Genomic DNA, 18246 nt, shown 5'->3' with positions numbered 1-18246 from the left:
GCCTATTGTGGAAAGACTTGACCAGCCGTGGGGCATGAACATCACGAGCAGGCACCCAAGTCCTTTCTGCAATGTAGTAGCCCTTCCACTCCACTAAATACTGCAATTGTCTACCCCTATATCGGTAATCCAGGATTTTGATAACTTCATATTCCTGATGTTCATCCACCGAGACCGGAGAAGGACGTCTAGAGGGTAGAGAGAACCTATTCTTAACAAAGGGTTTATGCAAGGATACATGAAAAGTATTGGAGATACGGAGGTGAGGGGGTAAGTAAAGTTTATAAGCCCCAGGATTAACTCGCTGAAGAATGCAAAAAGGTCCGATAAATCTAGGACCTAATTTGGAAGAGGACTGTCGCAGCTTAATGTTCTTGGTGGACAACCATATCAGTTGATTAAGGTGAAAGCCGGGGCAGGTTTTCTGTGACGGTCCGCAAACCCTTTGTATCAGTGTACAGACTGCAGTAGAACCTTTCTTACGTTCCTCCAGTGCTTCGTTAATCTAGACACCATATATTGGCTGCTGCAGGTACCTCTACCAGAGAAGACTGGAAGGGAAGAACCCTAGGTTGATACTCAAAGGCAGCTTGCAAAGGGGAACATCTTAGGGAAGAGTGCCATTGAGAATTGTGCGCCAATTCAGCTAGAGGTAACATCTCGCAACAGTTGTCATGTTCAGCATTGATATAAGCTCATAGGTATATCTCTAAATCTTAAATGACACTTTCCATCTGGTTATTAGATTGGGGGTGGTATCCTGAAGACAAGGAATTCTGAATTCCCTGAAGTTTGCAAACGGCCCTCCTAAATGAGCATATGAACTGAGGCCTCTGTCGCTAACTATATCAACCGGAATACCGTGTAAACGGATGACATTTTCAAGGAAGGATAAAGCCAAGTTGGGGGCAGAAGGTAATGCGGCATGGGAATGAAGTGGCTAACTTAGTAAAACGATCAACTACAACCCAAATGACGGTATTCCCACTGAAGGGAGACAAGTCCACAATAAAGTCCATGCTAATATGAGTCCAGGGAGCACGAGATACAGGTAACGGTTGTAGTAGACCTTGTGGAACAGATCGATGCATTTTGATGGCACACAAACCGAGCAAGCTCTAACAAAGGCTATAACATCCCTCTTTAGAGTAGGCCATCAGCAGTGTTGGTCATCTTACTTTAAAAAAGTAATTAGTTACAGTTACAAATTACTTCTCCCAAAAAGTAATTGAGTTACTGACTCAGTTACCACATTGAAAAAGTAATTAGTTACTCAGCAAAGTAACTGCGACTTTTTTTTACTATTCTATAATGCAATTACGTTCTATGAGATCTTTAATAGTGGTGGCGGTGTGGCACACTGTGGGGGTCTGAGTCCTGAGTCCTCCTGACTGTGAGTAACTGTATTTTGTTTTGTTTTTTGGTACCTGCTGCCTGGAGTGGCTGGCTGTTGGTGGTGTGGCACACGAGTGGTGGCAGTGTGGCACACTGGTGGTGGTGTGGCACACTGGTGGTGGTGGCGGTGTGGCACACTGGTGGTGGTGGCGGTGTGGCACACTGGTGGTGGTGGTGTGGGTCTGAGTCCTGACTGACTGTGAGGTTTTTTTTTTTTTTTGGTACCTGCTGTACTGGGCTGGCTGCTGGAGGTGGTGTGGCCTAGCAGGCACTGGCACACTATCCGGGTCCGTCTGGCTCCGTTCTCCTCCTGGGGCTGGCGCGCTGTGCTCTCTGCCTCTCGGGTCGCCCCCTAAGTCGGAGCGACCTAGTGTGAACCGATGTAGCGTGAAAATCTCCCAGAAAGAAGCGGTCTGCCTGCCGCAAATGCTCATGCGCTGGATTTCCACCGAACAAGCCGAACGCCGAGCCCGATATACCTTGATATGATTAACCCATTATGAGATGATGGCTGCAGAGGGGCGGAGATGATGGCTGTGGAGGCGGAGATGACGGGGAGATGCACTGCTCTGGCAGAACCTGCCTGGCTACATATCCATGGAGGGTCCTGCAAACGTCAGGAGTTGGGGGTTGCCATCCACCATCCAGCAACTAACTCCCATCCCACTACTAAACAGGCCCAATGCACACTCACAGGGCCGGTGCCAGGATTTTTGTGTACATAGGCGAAGGTGCATTTTGGTGCCCCCCACCACCCGAACCCCAGACAGCAGCTCTGCCAGGAGGATGGGAACCTGTCTGAATGAGCCCCTTCATCAGAACCCACAGAATTCCCCTTTATACTATAATGGGAAACTCTGATGTAATGGGGCTCTGGGCACCCTGTTTTAAGGGGGAACACTGGCAACTCCGATAAGAGGGGTCTCTGATGACAAAGCCCCCCCTTACATCAGGATTCCTCTCTGCACCAGAGTTTGGAGAGTTCCCCTTACAATATATCAGTGTCCCGAATACATCAACACCAAAATATATTTTGCTATAAAAAAATTAGGTGCACTGTTCCTTTAAATTATTTTCAATGCTTTCAAAGTGTTTTCAAATTTCAAAAAAATTGCAGTAATACAAAACATCTTACATAAGCAAACAGAGCCAAAGAAAAAACATCCATCATATAAGTATGAACCACAATAAAGTGCAATGTGATTATCAAGAATAATATATGTGCAAAGTGCTAGTGCAATAAATAATATGCATGAAACATACATTTCATCTAAAAAGTCCAATAAAATTATGTTGTGATAAACGTGTGCAGATCCACTGCAAGCTGTTTGCACCGACTTCAGTGTAACATCACCAAGGCAAATCACATACCATCGACTTACCAAAAAATCTGACTTCATAAACTTTTGAGGTCATATGTGCTTGTCATCTGCCGGATATTTGCCACTTCACTTCACTCAAAAAGCAACAATGCAGGCATGATGGCTTTCTCCAAAAAGCGGACTTTCACCACTTTTTATCCAGTCCAGTGCCAACCACAGGAAACATTAAAGCACTCTATAGTGCATTAGCAGGACAAACTGCTGCTTTATAAAAGCAATGTACTTACAGCAAACTTTACAAGGATAAAGAGACAAATTGTTTAATTGGCTTGGTAATGCACTATAGCGTGCTTTATTCTTTGCATATACAGAGTTTCCTGTGGTTGTTACTGGACTGGATATAGTGGTGAAAGGCCGCTTTTGGGAGAAAGCCATCATACCTGCATTGTTGCTTTTTTTAGTGAAGTGGGAGGAAATATCCAGCAGATGACAAGCACACATGACCTCATGATTGTAAGAGGACACAATTTTTGGTAAGCAAATGGTGTGTGCTTTTACTTGGTGATTTTACACTGAAGTTGGTGCAAATAGCTTGCATTGGATCTGCACAAGTTTATCATGACACAATTTCATTGGACTTTTTGTATGAAACGTATTTACTGCACTAGCACTTTGGAACGTACATATATTAATTATTCTCTATGTATCGATCACATTGCACTTTTAAATGAGCAGTCTAATTGGATCCACCTGTCTGTTTTTCAGGTCGACCCAATTAGACCCTCTATTCTCTTGGAGCAGCGGGTCACGGGTGTAATTGCCAATCTAATCTGCTCTACTAAAAACAATCGGAAAAGGATCTGTTCCCCTCCATCTGGGTGAATTGGATCAGTTTGCAGGTTGGTGTAAACAGTGAGCAAAGTTTGTTTACACCTGACTGCCCATAGAGCAGGGTGGGCTCTGTCCCACTGTGCCCAGCAGGGAGCAGCTCACAGATCCCCCACTGAGCAAAGCAGAGCCCCTACTGCCCCCATCGCTCTTTCTCCCTTGTTCTATCTCACCTTATCTGTCCTCTTTTCCCCACGTGTTCACCCTAGAGAGGGTAACCATGTACATGCAGTAGGCTTTATAATTAAAGTACACAGTCAGGCATTACCAGGCATTTAATCTATGCCCTACCTTCCCCCCAAGGATTGTCATCTGTACCATAGCAGCTCCTGTGCCTGCTGGCACCGCCCCCTGGTCTCACTCGGCTCCTCCCCCTGGTCTCCCAGGCTCCCTCTTATCTTAATCAGCTCCAGTTCAGCGGCGATTGTATCTGTGCTGGACTGGAGGTGGGACTCCATGGCAGGGGATTGTTTACAGAGAGGGATGGAGGGGGAGAAACAAACAGCCATCGTCTGCCCTGCATCTCACTGCAAGAGGAGGAGGGGCCAGGAGAGGAGATGGAAAAGTGTGGAGGCAGATTTTAAGTTCACAGTGCTGTGGCTGTGCTGCCTGTTACTGTACTCCACACCGCAGCATGAAAAAGGATCTGCCTCCGCAGCCATCATCTCCGCCCCTCTGCAGCCATCATCATCTGCCGATTCTCTCGTGTCTCCTCCTCTTCTGCTTCCTGTACCGCAGACAGCGGTCATAGAGGAGAGGGGGAATTACAATTACATCTACTGCCATCTAGTGGCGGTAGATGTAATTGCAGTAACGCAGCCGAAAGTAGCGGCAGCGGCGTTACAAGGAGAGAACGACTAATCTGATAGATTACTCGTTACCCTCAAAAGTAACTGCGTTAAGTAACGCCGTTTACTTTAACGCAGTTACTTCCATCACTGGCCATCAGACCAGGGATTTCAAGCGTAGGAAGGTTTGATTGATACCAGGGTGTCCTGATACCTTCTGCCCATGGGCCCATTGCAAAACTTCTTTCCGTAGTTCAAGGGGAACAAACAAGGTATTGGGTGGAACTGAGAGATTAGAAGGTGCCTGAGATTGTGCAGCCAACAAGTTCCTTTGTATAGTCGTATCCAGTTGAGCAATAATTCATTCAGGAGGAACAATATGATCTGGAGGTGCTTTCAGACTCTCACAAAGGAAATTGCCGAGACAGGGCATCGGCCTTGACGTCCTTTGTGCCCGGAATGTACGTTACTACAAAGTTAATCCGGGAGAACAAAAGTGTCCAGCGGTCTTTTCTGGAATTCAGTCTTTGAGCTTTCTCCAAGAAAGTCAGATTCTTATGGTCCGTTTGAACCATAACCGTAATTTCCTTACCTTTTGATAAATGTCTCCATTCGGAGAACGCTAGCTTTATAGCCAAAAGCTCCCTATGTTGTAGTTTTTTTCGGCGACAGAGAACTTTTTGGAGAAAAAGGCGACTGGGTGAAGTCTTTTGGAAGTAGGTTCTCATTGAGTCAATACTGCACCGGTGCCTACTTCAGAGGCATCAACCTCCAAGAAAAATTGAGCAGATGGCTTCGGATGGCAGAGTACAGGAGCGTAGCAAAAGGCAGACTTTAAAAGATCGAACACCTACAGAGCTTCCAGAGGCCACAGAGAGTAGTTGGTCCCTTTCTTAGTGAGAACAGTGATGGGAGAAAGAATCTTGGAAAAATTCTTGATAAACTTCCAATAATAATTGCAGAACCCAATGAATCACTGAATTTCTTTTAAAGTGGTTGGTCTGGGCCATAGTAAGATGGCATCAAGCTTCTTGGAATCCATCTGGAATCCTTTGGGCAAAATTATATAACCCAGGAAGGGTATTTCAGGTAGTTCAAAGGAGCACTTGGAAAGTTTGGCGTACAACCTATGATCCCTTAAACGTTGGAGAACCGTCCATACAGGGCAGCGATGATGCTGAAAAAACTTAGAGTGAATGAGTATATCGCCCAAGTATACGACAACTAAAGTGTTGAATAGATCCCTGAAAATGTTCTTATACGAACTCTTGGAATACAGCGGGGGACATTGCAAAGGTTAAAAGGAATCACAAGACACTCATAATGCCCCTTATGAGCGCTGTCTTCCATTTGTCTCCTGCTTTGTTTCTAATGAGATTGTAGGCAGAATAAAGGTCCAGTTTGGTACAGACCTTAGATCCTTGAACAGAGTCAAACAGTTCAGTAATTTAGGGAAGAGGATACCAATTTTTTTACAGTGATACGACTGAGAGCCCTGTAGTCAACGCAGGGCCTAAATCTCCCATCTTTTTTCTCCACAAAAAAAAAAATCCTGCCCCCACGAGAGAGGTGGAAGGGTGAATGAAACCCTTCCTTAGAATGTCTTGGATGTACTCTTCCATCACCTTAGTCTCTGCGAGGCTGAGGGGATAGGTTCTCCCCTTAGGTAGGGGAGCCCCAAAATCGGCATAGGCTTCAGGTAATCCAGGGGCAGTATTAACCAAATTAATGGACACATCACGTACTACCTTCTGGAGACAGTTGACATGGCAAGATGTGCTCCAGGCAGAAATTTGACCAGAGGACCAGTCAATAGATGGGTTGTGCTTATGTAACCAAGGAAAACCAAGAATTACTGGGTACTTAGGAGACGGAATGATGTCAAATGATAAGACTTCAGAATGCAGGGCAACCAACAGGATGGAAAGAGGCTTGAATTCATGAGTGATAAGTCCATCACCAAGAGGGTCTCCGCCCAGAGTAGTTACACAGAGCGGTGTGTCTTTAGGGAAAGTTGGAATTTGAAGACTCTTAACCAGTGCTGCATCGAGAAATACCCCACCAGCACTAGAATCTATAAAAGCAACGATGGAACAGCACTTATCATTCCAGGACAATGAAATAGTACTACCAGTCTCTCTTCAGGAGGATTCAAAACAGCATGACCTAATGGGGCTCCTCGAACACCCATTAAGCCCTGAAGTTTTCTGGCCGAACCGGACAAGTACGCAGGAGGTGACCTGGCTTTCCACAATATAGGCAGATGCCTAGGGTCCTGCGTTTGGTACGTTCATTGTCAGACAATTGCATTGCCTCTACATCCATTGGTTCTTCCTCAGACCCGGCGGAAAAATGGACAGAAGGGGCTAGTGATTGCCGAGGGGGAGATTTAGCACCAAACCTGTGAGGAAAAAAAATGGCAGGGTTAAAACCTCTTTACTGTCATAGTAATGGAACCGTACTTTTATTACATCCCTGGGAAGGGCTCCTGCAGGGGATTTAGGGCCCAAGGATCTGTGAGCCCGGTCAGGGCGCCAGTCAAGATCTGCAATAGGGGGTGCAAGTATATTAAAGAGACCCAGGAGATATGAGCGAAGATTGTTGTCTCCTACAGATTCTGGGATACCATGAAAAAGCAGGTTTTGGGGCTTCTCCCTTTTTTCCAGGTCTTGTTGATGTAATTGCAGCGGGGATGCTTTAAAGCAGAAATGTTTTCCTCCAGTACATATTGCACTAAATCGTCAAACTTATTTTACAAAGCATCTGTACATTCTCCTATTTGGGTGATTTCCCCCCCGTAATTCTTAAGAAATCTTGCCCACCAACCACCGCAATATTGCACGTTATTTGTTGTAGGAGGGTTTGGAGCTTTTTGTCCAGTATAGCGTGGGATAAAACATCCTGTGGAGGTAATGGATTAGTCCCAGAAGAGGCTGTCCTAACTGATGCAGCACTGTTGACCCCTTCAACCCCCAGAAGGGGATCTATGGACGCAAACGGCTCTGCAGGGATAAGCGATACTGGGGATTGCGGCCTAGTGAGGAAGTGATCCATGGCTGACTGCGATCCCGACTCCGGCCACGATGAATAGCACTGTTTATACTGGCCTATTTTCCCCATGGGGTGCCCGTGGATGGGAGAAGTAACATAGGCTTACCCCTGATGCGTTAGGACTGAAATGTAGCTTGGCAGAGGCCACGGAGAGCAGACGGGGTCCGGACTTCAGTCCTCACACATCCGCCATTTGCATTTTAGTCTATTTGTGCTTGTATTTGTATGCAAAATGCACTAACCTAATGTACCATGATACTAAAATATTGATAGAATATAAGCATGCAGAGAATGTCACGACTGGACCGCTTCCTGAAGACGTCTGGAGGTGAAGAAACCTGTAGGATGGGGCTTTCAGTTGTGATGCCATTTCTGCTCACAGTGAAATGCACTCTGGCTTCTTTAGCAGAGCAATGGAGCTCCCATGCAGTAACAAAGGCTTCTCATTCAAGTACAATAAAATGTGAGTGCATTTTCTTTGTATTTAAATGTTGGTAAACAATGAGATTCTTCCCCATCTGTGCTTTCTAAATAGATGATATGGAGTAAAATAGAGCCTTTCTGGTGTCCTGCTCTGTGAGTCCTTCTTGCTTGCTAATATAAAGAGAAGACTTGCAGTTGCCATTCAAGGATAAGTTCACCTTTAGTATCATGTTACGTATTACACCCACATTCAGTGGGTAACATGTTACTAAGCACCTGTCCACACCTCCCTCAACCCCCAGCCCAACATCCTCCAAAATACCCCCACCCCCCCAATCCTCCATTGTGAAAGCGGCCATGGGATCCTCTCCCTGCACCTGCTGTCACAATTTAAAAACAGCAAGGTCTAAAAAGCTGTGCCATTTATTTTTTAGAGTTCTATGAATAAATTACCTACTAGTACTGTCTGCTTTTAGTTCTCAATAAATTGAAAGGGTTCTGATGGTTCTGATGAGTGCTCTCATAGTTTATTGATCGTCCCTGACTTCAGTAATGGTCTGCCCATATGGAAGGTATAGGCAGACAGCTGTACTGACAGTCTGCAGGAGCCTGACATTGTACCTGCTATCTGCTGATCGTGGGTGCAATGCTTTACAGGCTCCTAAGAAAGGTTCAGTTTTTTACCAGTAAAAAAAAAAATGTGCATTAATTATTTACTTTTAAAAAGGGTGGAGGAGATAATCTCCTAAGTGTATTTAGACCTTCTTAATATTAGGAGGTCAAGGCAGTCTGGTGAGTGAGCAATTCATAGGGGCAGAGTCATCAGAGCACAAGAGTGCTGTTGGCATGAAATACACACAAAGCATCACCTTTTTATGGATTTTTATTCCGATTAATTTTTTTTAGTCTGTTCATTGTGCAATAAGAAGCCTACAGTGCACTTTTTATGTATGGGGTGTTTACATATTGACTGTTGTTTTATGTGATATATTTCTTCATATTTATTTGCATGTTTGAAAAGTGTCATGCTGTATATCGACATAATTTAATTTTGTTATGCAATTTAAATTTTAGTTGGATGTATTGTTGTGCAACAATTGGGGTTTATTCTTTCCACAGTAAACAAGTCTAGCATTTGAGCATTAATGCATTCCAATGGCCAGAAAAAAAATTTTTTCTACCAAATGGAATCCATTAACCTTCAAACGCTTAAAAGGTGTCTAAACAATAGGAACCTTTTACCATATTTGTTAAGTAGCTTTTCTACTGCCAAGAATTCTGGTGTTTAGAAGGGCTAAATAGACACCCTGTGTGCATGAGGCCTAAAAAAAATATTTGAGAATGTGCTTAACCACTTGCCGACTGCCTAACGCCGATCTACGTCGGCAGTCAGCCCCTCACAGGCAAAGTGATGTAGGGCTACGTCACTAGCCTGTGAGGGTCTAGGGAGCGAGCGCGCGCCCCCGGAGGTGCGCTCCCGCTCCCACGTGGTCACGGACCCCCCCGCGCGTGTGACCGGCGGACCCGATGTCCGCCGGTCACTCGGCGATCGGCGGGGGAGAGGGAGAATGTCAGGCAGCTTGTGTAAACAAGCCACCTGTCATTCTCCTTGCTGTTAGGATACTGATCACTCGGATCTAGTATGTAGATCCGTTGATCAGTGTCCATACAGCTCAAGCCCCAGCCAATCACAGTAGAAAGCACGCCCCTAGGGATACACACAGCCCCTCCCTCCCAAATAAAGTTAACCCCTTCACTACCAGTGTATTTTTACAGTAACAGTGCATATATATAGCACTGATTACTGTAGAAATGTCACTGGTAACCCCAAAAGTGTCAAAAATGTCAGTCAAGGGTCCGATCTGTCCGCCCCAATGTCGCAGTACCGCAAAAAAAATCGCAGATCGCCGCCATTACACGTTAAAAAAAAAACAACAAAAATGACAGAAATCTTTCCCTTTGTTAGTAAACGCGATAACTTTTGCGCAAACCAATCAAAATACGCTTTTTGCGATTTTTTTTACCAAACATAGGTAGCATAAAACAAATTGGCCGAAAAAGTAAAAAAATTTTGATTTTTAAATTTTTTTTTGGGGAATTTCATATAAAAAAATGTGAAAAATATTGCTATTTTTGCAAAATTGACGCTCTTTTTTTGTTTATAGCGCGTGATCAAAAAATCGCACAGGTGATCAAATACCACCAAAAGAAAGCTCTGTTTGTGGGAAAAAAAGGACGTTAAATTCGTTTAGGTACAGCGTCGCACGACCGCGCAATTGTCCGTTAAAGTCACGCAGTGCCGAATCGCAAAATACCCCCTGGTCGGAATGGGGGTAAAATCTTCCGGGGCTTAAGTGGTTAAAAAGTTATTCAGTTGAAATCCAAGGGCCAAATGTAGTATATGGTAACAGAAGGAAAAAAGGGCACAGCTTGTATGGAGGTTTTCTTAACCACTTAAGCCCCGGAAGATTTTACCCCCTTCCTGACCAGGGCATATTTTGCGATTCGGCACGGCGTGACTTTAACGGAAAATTGCGTGGTCGTGCGACACTGTACCCAAACAAATTTGACGTCCTTTTTTTCCACAAACAGAGCTTTCTTTTGGTGGTATTTGATCACCTGTGCGATTTTTTGATTATGCGCTATAAACAAAAAAAAGCGACAATTTTGCAAAAATAACAATATTTTTCACATTTTTTTATATGAAATTCCCCCCAAAAAAAATAAAAAATCTAAATTTTTTAACATTTTAGGCCAATTTGTTTTCTGCTACATATGTTTGGTAAAAAAAAAAAAATCGCAAAAAGCGTATTTTGATTGGTTTGCGCAAAAGTTATTGCGTTTACTAACTAAGGGAAAGATTTTTGTCATTTTTATTGTTTTTTTTTTTAATGAGCAATGGCGGCGATCTGCGATTTTTTTGTGGGACTGCGACATTGCGGCGGACAGATCAAACCCTTGACTGACATTTTTGACACTTTTGGGGTTACCAGTGACATTACTACAGTAATCGGTGCTATATATATGCACTGTTACTGTAAAAATTACACTGGCAGGGAAGGGGTTAACTTTATTTGAGAGGGAGGGGTTAGGTGTGTCTAGAGGGGCGTGATTCTAACTGTGATTGGATGTGGCTGTGTGTGTAACAGCAGAGATCAACGGTCCTACATAGCAGGACCGTATGATCTGTGCTGTTACACAGGGGAGAATGACAGGCGGCTGTGTTTACATTAGCCGCCTACCTTTCTCCCGGTGTAACCAACGATCGCGAGTGAGCGGCAGACATCGAGTCCACCGGTCACTCGCGCGGGGGGGTCCGTGAGCGAGCGGGAGCGTGCCTCCGGTGGCGCGCGCTCGCTCCCTAGAGCCTCACAGGCAAGCGACGTAGTACTACGTCACTTTGCCTGTGAAGGGCTGACCGCCGCAGTAAATAGTCGTGTGGCGGTCGGCAAGCAGAACTTTACCTTAAAAGGGAATCTCTGCTTTATGTCCTCCCTCCAACCACCACTTTTGGAACATTTTTTTGTTTGCAGTTTGGAACATTTTTTAGTTTGCAGTGAGAGCGGGTACCTAGTATTGTAAGGTACCCACTCCTATTTCCTATTTCCACTGGGAAATAGGAGTGGGTACCTCATCCCCCGTCTGCAACCTCCTGGGATACATCACAAAAAAGTCAAAGTCAGTTTCCCACAGTAAACATGAGGACCAGTGAGGAACCGACCCTAGTGAAGATAGAGTTGGATCCCTAGACAGATAAGTATCCTTTATTAAATTATTTTATTACAATATTTGTAGCTGATGACTTTTATTTTATTTTTTCAGACTAAGGAACCTCTTTAACTTCAGCTTCAAAGTATGCTTTTGTTCCACTACTACTTGATGTAAAATTGCAAAACATTGTGATATTAACACAAATACTGGTTGCGTATGGTGCTAACTTTATACCCTTTTGTACCTTTTCACTTTCAAAATATCAGACTTCCTGAATGGCTGCGAATTTCCTATCAGCTGTCATTTTCCCCGACTGCTGCCAAACATCAGCATAACTTCCTAAACAGTTTCAACAAGAACACTGTCCTGCTATTGTCTTTGTTAACATATTACTGTTACTAATTAACAAAACTGCAAAATGGCTAATGTAAGGCTGATACTCAAGCTGCTAAATATACATTTGAAATACATGTATGTAAACTTTATTTTCTGCCAAGATATTTGTAATTTCATCTAGCCACTATTGTACATAATGCACTTCTGCCACACAGCACAGCCAGAAGAATGATACCAATTTTTATCTCAGAGATGTGGGGAAAAAATGTAAATAGCCAATAACATATAATAAACAACTAGATTGTGTGTTTTTTATATATACTTTACTGCATTTTAATTTTAACAAAATTATCACCAAGAGAAAGGGTGTTCAATAACAAACAGCAATTAATGAAAATCAGCTTTTACCCCTCTTGTGTCTAGGTCCTCAGTAAGTGCATCTTTTTAAGATTTAATTTAGATTCTCCTACATGCATGCCCAGGGATTTGTGCACCATTTCTGCACACTTTAGGCTTTTGTGCTCTAATTGCAACTTTCCAGTAATAGGGCCCCTTGCTTTATTATTTAATGATGCTTACACTGTTAAATCCAAGCAGTTTAAAGCTGAACTCCAGGAAATTTGAAAAGCTCTCCCTTTGCAGTAGGACCATGACTGCACTGGAAGGCTTAATTGCTCGTTTAGTCTAGGGGAGAGTAAAAGCATACTGGATCCTCTGCTCTCCAACAGACAGTGCTCCACTATGTTCCAGCAATGGATTGTCCCTCATCATTCTCATGTCCCATGCAGGGCTACAGACCCTGCATCAGTCTAGATCATGGACAGATTTCCCAATAGGCACCTTTCCTCCAGGGGCGCACTCCTCCAGCATTGGCATATATCTAGTGTTGCACAGAAAAGTGTCCCGAGTGTGCGCTCACTGAGCCTTAGCCTGTCACTCCAAGTTGTGTATGCTTCGACTGACCACCACTCTCACCACTCTCCAATGGGTGCCCTGTCACTGTGATTGGTCAAACTGGCTCCTGCCCGGCCGCTCGCTTTGCTGTGTGTGACTGTCCGGGTCTCACTGCTGGGCCAGGCCTCGCTCGCTCCACTCCAGATCTCGTCTGACTAACATCTGTCCTGTCACACCTGACATGGGAGAAAGTCACAGAAGGAGTACCAGGTGAGTGTGCAAGGCCGGCATACTCCCTGGGAGAGGGGTCTGGTTGGTGAACTGGATCATGATAGATGGTGCACGATAGGGGTTAATATTATGTAAACCTGCACCAATGATAGGGGTTATTATTGCAGAAACTGGCATCAATTGTGTGGCGGGGAGGGGGCTTTAGAATTCTCCACCTACAGGCTCCACAGATGTAAATCTGGCCATGGTCTTGATGACATCTGGAGCTAGAACATGGAAGGAGAAGACACTAACTCCTTCAGTGTAACAGCATGGAGGATCAGGTAAATAAATCTACAATTTCATGCACACTAAATAAGCCATTAACTTTTGCAGTCTCATTGCACAGGAGAGAATTTTAATGTTTCCTGATGTTCAGCTTTAAGAAACAGAAAAGGTGTTCCACAGAATATGTTTAATTCCTGAATAGGATTGCTCTATATGCTTACTGTAATTGTTGTGAAGTATAGTGGAAAATGTTGCTAAGCAACATGTTGAGAAGTGTTGCCTGCAATTTTTGACCTTGAACTTCTATTGGTTACACTGCTTGTTCTTTTCGAGAGGGTGTGTTGCATACATGTTCTGCCACATTTTCAATACAACAGCAAGCTTTATTAGGAATGGCTGCCTTGTCTCCACTCAGAGAAAGCTGACCTTAAAGACCAGACATCCAACAAAAGGCTATTATTGCAAAGCCAATTACACAAAATGTGTTCAAAAGCCAAACACATCACCACTGGTGCCTCAACAGAAGAACAAGGACAATAAAGACGTTTTATTATTGCCATTCTCTATATAATGTCATCAAATGTTCCCACTGTCTTATATTTGAGCAAAAAGCTGGATCACTCATGACGGAAATCCTCAAATGTTGAAATATACTTTAGGATTTGTGATCTAGAATGTTTTCAGTATTGTTGCCTTTGTTCAGTTATATGTACACAGAATGAATGGAAAAGGTTAGGCATTTTATATGCCCCCTTTTCCACATGGGAGAAGTGGCAGGGAAAGCTAGAGCTAAGAGAGGTCAGTTTCAGGCCATTAGGTCTTCCCGGGTTTTTTCCTCAGGGAGAAAAGGCGGGATGAGGTACCTGAGGTAAGAGTCACGTGTAGCAGCAGGTGACTGGGATGCACCTGCAGTGGCGGGGAGCTCTCTGAGGAGAATCTAGGCAGGAAGCTAGGGTATAAATAGGTGAGCTCAGCTGTGAGGGGCTCATTCACCTCAGGAGCAGCAGCAGAAGAGGTTCCCCAACCCCCCTCCCCTGTTGTCGCGGCTTTTATTACGTGGTGGGTCACCTTTGTTTTACAAAGGGGGACAAGTGTTTTATTACTGGGTGTTTTAATAAACTTTATTGAATTTTATTTATTGATAAAGCCTGAGCCATAGTGGCTGGGCTGGTTTTAAGTTGATATTTATTGATATTTATTGAGTATATGGTTGATATTTATTGATATTTATTGAGTATTTAATATGTTTTAAACCAGTAATAAACGGCCGCCACCAGATTTTTCCACAAATTTGGTGTGTGCATTTTTTATTTTATATTTATTGTTGAAGTATAATATTATATTAAGGAAGGAGTATACACTGCCTACTCTCCCATATACTGTATGTTATTTTCAGTGCTTTTTAAAATCTGAAAAATAAAGCAGTCATTTAACCACTTGCCGACCGCCGCCCGACTATATACGGCGGCGTTCAGCCCCTCCCAGGCAAAGTGACGTACCAGTACATCACTAGCCTGGGAGCCAATAGGGGGTGAGCACGCGCCGCCGGAGGTGCGCTCCCGCCCCCGCTCATTCCCTAAGAAGCCCGCGCATGTGACCAGCGGACCCGATGTTCCCCGGTCACTCGCGGTCGTCGGGTGGAGAGGGAGAAAGGCAGGCGGCTAATGTAAACAAAGCCGCCTGTCATTCTCCCCTGTGTAAAAGCACAAATCATACGGTCCTGCTATGTAGTCAAATGGGGGATGACCTGTGTTGGGTGCTAAGGGTGGTGCCACATCCCAATATAGTCTCAAGAAAGAAAGGTTTTCCCCTGTTGGTGGGATTTTTTAGGCACTCATATCTACAGTTTAATTCAAAATGTTTAATATTTATTGAAATAACAAAATTAACAAAGTGATAAAAGGCAAGTAAGTAAGTAGAAATACATCACATATGCACTTGAATAAAGCACCAATTGCAGGGTGAAGACTCCAGACCCGACTAGTTTCGGAGTTTACAACTACTCCTTCTTCAGGGGGAAAAATAGGAGACCCTGAGTGGTGGTCTGTAGGTAATTGATCAAACAAAAGTCAATCAAATGTGAGTAATAATACAGATATTCATACAGTACATAAGTTTGTATAAAAAGATTTGAAGTATAATCACAACTTACATTCTGTGCGGTGATGGATAAAACTATATACCTGCCGGTATATGTTAAAAACAGGTGCTCTATGCGCTCTGCCAAAAACCCGGGTTGATTGTGTAGTTGGTAAAATCCATCAAAAGAAGCCCTCATAGACTTGTGTTGTAGGGAAAGATTATGCCCATATATGTGGATAATCCCAGGAAGATATCAAGTCAGAACAACTGGATCCCAATAATTGGCCGATCAGCTACAGAGGAGAGATATAGGATCATAAAAGCATGTTGGTCCCATAATATAAGCTGGCCATATTGTTTAAGAAGGGGGCAATAAGAAAAGGCTAGGAGATGGAATGATAAGTTGCATCTCAGTGCCAGAGTAACAACATGTATTTTTAAATAGAAAGCTAACAATCCCATTCCTATATAGATGGAGAGGAGAGAAAGCCAGTAAGGGATTGGTGAATACCCATAATTATCCCTTAAAAATAATTATATGTTAGTTTCCCCTAATAAGCGAATAATGGCCAGATAAAGCACGGTTACCACCATCATTTATAAAAAGATTTGGTGAGGTATCGATAACAAAAGAGGAAATATAAATTGTTACCTTTTGCACGGTGTTTAGACAAACTGGATTGGATCAGGTCCTCACTGTGTTCTCAGCAGGCGAACAATGAATTCACTGCTGAGAAGAGGGTATATGTGTGGAGTCGATTGGACTTCACAGCTGTGTATACTTAACTGGCTTCGTTCACTTCTCCCTGTGCTGATTGCCTGATTGCCTGATGGGGTCCCTGGTGCGGAGGGGCCGGGCGTTCCCCCGCTCCATTGGCCCGGAGAGCGATAAAGCGGAAGTTCGGCCGGCTCCTGCGTTCCACCGGCACGTCACCTAGCCCGTCAGCGTGGAACGCAGGCGGGGTATGGTATGCGTCACCGTCTGTGGGTCTCGCGATGCGAGACCTTAACATGACGGAAGACGCAAAATGCGGCTCGCCACTAGGTGGCGGCCGCTTTCCGTGCCGGGTTGTCTGCTTGATAGAGATTCACTGGCGACAGATACCACATTCTTCTGTCCTATGCGGACAGAGAATAACAGGCATTATATAAAAAATTGTCTCATTATAGAGAAGAAGTATATTTTAAAGGAAAATTGTATATTATAGCCCCATTGAGGCTATCATCGCCGATCTTTTACTGTCCTTGTAAGAATGCAAGGGAAAAACGAAAGGCATAAATAAAGAGACAAAAATACAAAGATTATTCTTATCATTTTGATTTCAACCCATAGAGGTTCTGGATGAGCGCAGGAGCATCTGTTGAGAGAACAGAAACCAGAAATGGAATTATATGCAAGCATTGAACATAAAATACATTTGAGAAAATGATGATATTGCCAGTACTGACCCCTATTGATGACACATTAGGATGACAGGATGGTTCACATTCAGAAATAGTATGGAAGTTCATCAGCAAAGGGGAAGGAGGGCTTATTTCTCCATTCCTCCCGAACTGAAACCTTCTAAGAAAGGTTTAAAAGATACCATCTTGTTTAATCCTGGGGGTTCAGTGGCTTTGAGGAGATAGATCCACCGTAGTTCCATTTGCAGGAGGACCTTGTTCCAGTCTCCTCCTCTGGAACTAGGGTGGATCCTGTCCAAAATCAAAAATTTGATTTTGGGACATTTCCCTGGATGAACAAGTGCCGCATGTTGCCCGAGGGGGAGATCAGGGTCACAGGTCTTAATACTTTTTATGTGTCTGTTGGCACGTTTGAAGAAATCTAACTTGGTCTTGCCGACGTAAAAACAGCCGCACTCACAGAGCAGCAAATATACCACTCTGTGAGTGCGGCAGTTGGCGAAATGTTTGGGCCTAAATACCTGGCCATTCGGCAGGGTGGGGTTTTTTGATGTCAACATGAAACCACAGTATCTGCAACTGCCACAAATATAAGTGCCCTTATATTTGCACGGGTCATGTTTTTCTTGATCTTTAAATTCGCTCTGAACAAGTTTGTCTTTAAGCGCCGGTACCTTACGATAGGTGAAATGGGGTTGTTCTGGGACGTATTTGCCCACAATGGGGTCCAAAGCAAGCACATGCCAGTATTTGGATACTATTTTTTTAATTGTTAAATGTTGTTCCGAATATGTTGTTATTATTCTTAAAACTGGATCATCCTCTTTCTCCTCTTTGGGGGACAGTAGTTTACTCCTTTCACTGGAAATTGCTTTTTTATAAGCTTTTTTCAGGATTGTTTTTGTGTACCCCCTGGCCAGGAGTCTGGTTCTAAGATCATCCGCTACTTTGCGGAAGCCTTCTAGATCTTTGCAATTACGTCTGGCTCTCAAATACTCCCCATATGGTATGGAGTGTACCAGAGACCGAGGATGAAAACTAGATGCATGGAGGATGGTGTTCCCCGCAGTGGGCTTCCGAAAAAGGTCACTGTGGAGAGCACCATCCTCCCCCCTCTTCACTTCCACATCCAAGAATGTGACCACGTCCTTGCTTGCATTCATGGTAAAGGTTAAGTTAAAGTCATTTCGATTCATCCTGTCTATACAATTATCAAGAAGTTCAGATGAACCCTGCCAAATCATAAAGATGTCGTCTATGTATCGTAACCACATACTGATGTGGTCCGTATACATAGAAGTAGTCTCATTTGTGAGAAAGGATTGCTCCCACTCCCCCAGATACAGATTGGCGTAGGATGGGGCACAACAGGTGCCCATCGCTACGCCTTGTATCTGGAGGTAGTGGGAGCCATTGAAGGTGAATACATTGTGATGTAAAATATATTGTAAGAT

Source organism: Pelophylax lessonae (assembly GCF_965119305.1).
Source record: "Pelophylax lessonae genome assembly, chromosome: 1".
Classification (NCBI taxonomy): Eukaryota; Metazoa; Chordata; class Amphibia; order Anura; family Ranidae; genus Pelophylax; species Pelophylax lessonae.
This window is presented reverse-complemented; position numbering follows the sequence as displayed.